This window comes from Bubalus kerabau, chromosome 8 (assembly GCF_029407905.1).
Source record: "Bubalus kerabau isolate K-KA32 ecotype Philippines breed swamp buffalo chromosome 8, PCC_UOA_SB_1v2, whole genome shotgun sequence".
Taxonomy (NCBI): Eukaryota; Metazoa; Chordata; class Mammalia; order Artiodactyla; family Bovidae; genus Bubalus; species Bubalus kerabau.
In genome coordinates, this window is record NC_073631.1 from 88,456,795 (window position 1) to 88,463,099 (window position 6,305).

Below are 6,305 nucleotides of genomic sequence, written 5' to 3' on the forward strand. Positions count from 1 at the left end.
GGGCTTCAGTCCATGAGGTTGCAAACAGTCAGACATAATTGCAGCAACTTAGCATACACAATAGTTTCTATTCAAGGAAAAACAGTTCTGAGCTATGACTGGGATTCTTGTACACTATCAAAATAGGCAAAATTTCATAGAAGGAAACCAGGCTGTGCTTCAACACTTATTTAGGAACTTTGAGCTGTACCACTTGTAAGAAATCAATGACCTTAATGTAAAAATGAGGGGTTGAATTATACAATCTCTATGGCTTCTAACATCCAAACGTCATATGTTCAAAAGCACATAAAATTCCACCAGCAGAAATTAATTCCTTTGACTTTAGACACTGGTAGGTAGTGTGATATAACAGATAGAGGTTAGTTTGAAGTCAGCAAAGCTGAGTTCCAGCCCAGCTTTGCTTTCCAGTTACATGATCTTAGCAAGTTATTATCAACTCTGAGGCTATTTTATCCCTTTTAAAATGTGGATGATAGCTACCTGCTGAGGATGTTGTGAACATTAGAAATGATGTTGATATTCAATAATTTACAGTATTCTATAGTCCATGGAATTCTATCCAGTCCATGGAATTCTCTAGGCCAGAACACTGGAGTGGGTAGACGTTCCCTTCTCCAAGGGATCTTCCCAACCCAGGGACTGAACCCTGATCTCCCACATTGCAGGCAGATTCTTTACCAGCTGAGCCACTAGGGAAGCCCATTCAATAATTGTGGTGGCAATTCAATTAATCACAGCTATTATTTTCCAGAGTCCTCCAGTAAAATGCAAATTCATTGAGAAGGATGATTTTTTTAGGACTTTTTTTTTTTTTTATCTACCTGGAAACAAGAAGCCACTCAAGTCCCAATAAATGAGAGATGTGTAGCAGGGGTGGCAGGATATTTCAGAGAGACCCATGGATCTCAAGGTGGAGTATCTTAGAATGGAAGACTGAAAAGGAATAAAGGTCTTACTCTCTGCCCTTCTTTATCTCTGCTCACGTGATATTTCCCCTTCTGCAATATCTCTCTTCTTTTCTTTACCCTTTCCTGCCTTAGTATCCACAGCTCCTTGGAGCCCTCTTCTATCTCTTTTATCCCCATGTATGTATGTGAGTATGTGTGTGCTCAGTTGTGTCTGAATCTTTGTGACCCCATGGACTGTAGCCCTTGGGGCTCCTCTGTCCATGGAATTTTCCAGGCAAGAATAGTGGAGTGGGTTGCCATTTTCTACTCCAGGGAATCTTCCCCACTCAAGGATCGAACCTGCATCTCTTGTGTCTTCTGCATTAGTCAGCAGATTCTTTACCACTGTACCACCTGGGAAGCCCTTTATCCCCATAAAAGTTTCCTTATTGAATAACCTCTATTTCACTTCCAGCTGAGGAACAGAATGTAAAACCAGTAGGTGGTGTTGTGCAGTTCACAGTTCAATCTATGGAGTGTAAGAAAACCCTTTGGAATGGGAATGTAGTAGAAGCTAGTACTCCATCATAAAACTAAAGGTAACATTAAATGCTTGTCACCATAACATTAATTTTCTAATAAGATGCATACAGTTGAAATGAGGATGGATACAGTTTAGGGGGGATGCTGAAGCAGGTAATTTTGAGGACCCTTTTAAGGCAAACATGCAAAATGAATGAAAATTTTCATAGAAAAATATTTGTTTAGAATTATGAAGCTATAGCAAATTATATACTTTAAGAAAGTCAAAAATAACATAAATATTACAAAATCCAGAAAATATATCTATGAATTAATCTTTTAACACACATCAGTTAATATTTTCCCATATTTTTAGGTTGCATACTTACTGCACACCTCCTTGCTTAATAATAGTATTTGTAGTATTTTCTCTTTTTATTAGCCATGCCTCAGGGCATGGTGTGTGGGATCTTAGTTCCTCAACCAGGGTTTGAACCCATGCCTGCCATATTGGAAGTACAAAGACTTAACCACTGGACCACCAGAGAAGTCCCTGTAGTATTTTCTACAGAGAGAATATAAACAGAATTTGGTTTTTGCTACAGCATGGATGATCAATGGAGAAGGCAATGGCAACCCACTCCAGTACTCTTCCCTGGAAAATCCCAGGGACGGGGGAGCCTAGTGGGCTACTGTCTATGGGGTCGCACAGACTCGGACATGACTGAAGCGACTTAGCAGCAGCAGCAGCATGGATGGTCAAAGTTAGGCTTTATTTCATTGATAGGTGGTATGCATAAAAGGCTTCCCTGGTGGCCCAGATGGTAAAGAATCTGTCTGCAATGCAGAAGACCTGGGTTGGATCCCTGGGTCAGGAAGATCCTCTGGAGAAGGGAATGGTTACCCACTCCAGTATTCTTGCCTGGAGAATTTCATGAACAGAGGAGGCTGGTGGGCTACAGTACGTGGGTTCGCAAAGAGTCGGACACTATTGAGTGACTAACACACACACATTTATGCATCAGTTCAGTTCAGTCGCTCAGTCATGTCCGACTCTGTGACACCATGGACTGTAGCACGCAGAACAACAGGCCTCCCTGTCCATCACCAGCTCCCAGAGCTTACTGAAACTCATGTCCATCGAGTCAGTGATGCCATCCAACCATCTCATCCTCCATCGACCCCTTCTCCTCCTGCCTTCAATCTTTCTTAGCATCAGGGTCTTTTCAAATGAGTCAGTTCTTCACATAAGATAGCCAAAGTATTGGAGTTTCAGCTTTAGCATCAATCCTTCCAATAACTATTCAGAACTAATTTCCTTTAGAATGGACTGGTTGGATCTCCTTGCAGTCCAAAGGACTCTCAAGAGTCTTCTCCAACAGCACAGTTCAAAAGCATCAATTCTTCTGCGCTCAGTTTTCTTTATAGTCCAACTCTCACAACCATACATGACTATTGGAAAAAAGGTAGCTTTGACTAGACAGACCTTTGTTGGCAAAGTAAAGTCTCTGCTTTTTAATATGCTATCTGGGTTAGTCATAGCTTTTCCTCCAAGGAGCAAGTATCTTTTAATTTTATGGCTGTAGTCACCATCTGCAGTGATTCTGGAGCCCACCCCCCCAAATTAAGTCTCTCATTGTTTCCCCATATATTTGCCATGAAGTGATGGGACCAGATGCCATGGTCTTAGTTTTCTGAATGTTGAGTTTTAAGACAACTTTTTAATTCTCCTCTCACTTTCATCAAGAGGCTCTCAGGGTCTTCGCTTCCTGCCATAAGGGTGGTGTCATCTGCATATCTGAGGTTAGTGATATTTCTCCCAGCAATCTTGATTCCAGCTTGTGTTTCATCCAGGCTGGCATTTTGCATAATGTACCCTGGATATAAGTTAAATAAGGAGGGTGACAATATACAGCCTTAATGTACTCCATTCCCAATTTGGAACCAGTCTGTTGTTCTATGTCCAGTTCTAACTGTTGTTTCCTGACCTGCATAGAGATTTCTCAGAAGGCAGATCAGGTGGTCTGGTATTCCCATCTTTTTAAGAATTGTCCACAGTTTGTTGTGATCCACACAGTCCAAGGCTTTGGCATAGTCAGTAAAGCAAAAATAGATGTTTTTTCTGGAACTCTCTTGCTTTTTGGATGATCCAACAGCTGTTGGCGATTATCTGTGGTTCCTCTGCCTTTTCTAAATCCAGCTTGAAATCTGGATGTTCATGGTTCATGTACTGTTGAAGCCTGACTTGGAGAATTTTGAGAATTACTTTACTAGCATGTAAGATGAGTGCAATTGTGTGGTAGTTTGAACATTCTTTGGCATTGCCTTTCTTTGGGAATGGAATGAAAACTGACCTTTTCCAGCCCTGTGGCCACTGCTGAGTTTTCCAAATTTGCTGGCATATTGAGTGCAGCACTTTAACAGCATCATTATTTAAGATTTTTAGGACACTTATGCATAAAACATATTTATTGCTTATGGTACTATTACAGGCTTGTTTCGTAAAAAGGCAAGAATTCTGTCTTTCCAGAAGTGTAGCTGAGTACAATTCTACTTTTAAAAGTGTATGATGCAATGTACCCTGCATTATCAATTCTATCCCCAGCAAGAGAGAACTTGTCTTTCACTTTGCATTAATGGGAACTGAATCTTTCGCTTCCTAGTTTACACATTTGATGACTGACAGAATTTTCCTTAGACTAGTTCTGGCTAGTCTATGAGAAATAAACCTATTTCTGTTCCCAGATGATGCAGAACATATTTCTATATTGATAAAGATTCTAGCCTTGTACCTATGAGTGAGGTACCGGATGACTGACGCAGAGGGTGGTAGGTATATACCTGCAAATAATCCCTACACCAAGACAGCTATGACAATAGTAACTGTTCTTGGGAGTGGCTATGAATCCCATAAATGTAGCCCACTAAAGATGGGGAAACAGTGTCAGACTTTATTTTTCTGGGCTCCAAAATCACTACAGATGGTGACTGCAGCCATGAAATTAAAAGACGCTTAGTCCTTGGAAGGAAAGTTATGACCAACCTAGATAGCATATTCAAAAGCAGAGACATTACTTTGCCAACAAAGGTTCGTCTAGTCAAGGCTATGGTTTTTCCTGTGGTCATGTATGGATGTGAGAGTTGGACTGTGAAGAAGGCTGAGCGCCGAAGAATTGATGCTTTTGAGCTGTGGTGTTGGAGAAGACTCTTGAGAGTCCCTAGGCCTGCAAGGAGATCCAACCAGTCCATTCTGAAGGAGATCAGCCCTGGGATTTCCTTGGAAGGAATGATGCTAAAGCTGAAACTCCAGTACTTTGGCCAGCTCATGCGAAGAGTTGACTCATTGGAAAAGACTCTGATGCTGGGAGGGATTGGGGGCAGGAGGAGAAGGGGACGACAGAGGATGAGATGGCTGGATGGCATCACTGACTTGATGGACATGAGTCTCAGTGAACTCTGGGAGTTGTTGATAGATAAGGAGGCCTAGCGTGCTGCGATTCATGGGGTCGCAAAGAGTCAGACATGACTGAGTGACTGATCTGATCTGATCTGATCTGAAACTCAAACTAAATGTATACCCAATTTAATCCTTTAGTCAGATCCTAAAATGCTCCAACACTCTCTGACCATAGGGGAAATATGAAGGCAGGAAAATAAAAGTAGAAAGAGATAGCAGCACTAGTCTATAGAAATACAATAATTGACTCTATAAAATTAAATAAATATATACTTGACACTGTGGACACATTGGTAGGCCCCTTCCCAGAGCCCTGAAGTTCATTTGCCTTTGGTGGGGGTGAGCAACGGGTTGTCAAACACGAAGGATGCTGCTGAGGGACAAGGCAGGCTGCAGTAGGACACCTTTCCATCAGCCTGAGGGCTCTGGATGATCAAGGGAGGAAGCAGTAAGAGAGCCAGTGATAAGAGGCACAGTGACAGCAAAGACCACCTTCCCCATCACAGGATTTTCCCCGGGGACAGTTCTATACTTGCCAGCCTTTCCCAGATGTTTCTGCTTTGGCATGAAGCTAGCTAAGTTGACCTCAGACCTGGGATTCCACCAGGGAAGGTGACAGGGAAGAGCCTGTTTTCAAATAAAAGAGGCATATGGGAGATGATAATTCCATGATCGGCAGAAAGGGAGAGACAAAAGTGACAACTCAAAGAGAAGAAAGGCACTTTTTTTTTTTTTCATAACAGTTGCTAAAATCAATGACACGTAAAAGAAAACTAAAGACAGGAAGGAGAGACCTTCACTAGCTTTCTTTAATTGAAATGCTCTTATGCCCAAAGGGAAGTGTGCTATCACAATTATAATGAAACAAAACTGAGTCCGACAGCGTATAGATTCAGACCATGAACTACAGCCTCCCAAGTAAATTCATTAGAAACTGATATGCATGTATAAGAAAGAGCTTGGAAACGAAGACAGAATGAACAAAATGGAATCCTATTCCATACTTAAAGTGAAAGTGAAGTTGCTGAGTCGTGTCTGACTCTTTGCGACCCTGTGGACTATAGCCTACCAGGTTCCTCCCTCCATGGGATTCTCCAGGCAAGAGTACTGGAGTGGGTTGCCATTTCCTTCTCCAGGGGATCTTCCCAACCCAGGGATCAAACCCGGGTCTCCTGCATTCCAGGCAGACGCTCTAACCTCTGAGCCACCAGGGAAGCCCATTCCATACTTAAAGTTCAGCTAAATATCATTAAAGGAGTGAGTATGTTGATAATGACGGAGAAGGCAATGGCATCCCACTCCAGTACTCTTGCCTGGAAAATCCCATGGATGGAGGAGCCTGGTAGGCTGCAGTCCATGGGGTTGTGAAGAGTCGGACACGACTGAATGACTTCACTTTCACTTTCCACTTTCATGCATTGGAGAAGGAAATGGCA

General features: G+C 42.2%; 1 non-coding gene across 1 annotated transcript; it reads right to left on the reverse strand.

Moving 5' to 3' along the window:
• Positions 1–6,011: 6,011 nt before the first annotated feature.
• Positions 6,012–6,083, reverse strand: TRNAS-GGA (transfer RNA serine (anticodon GGA)). Its single transcript has one exon. It is a non-coding gene; the product is annotated as a tRNA-Ser (tRNA).
• Positions 6,084–6,305: the final 222 nt, after the last annotated feature.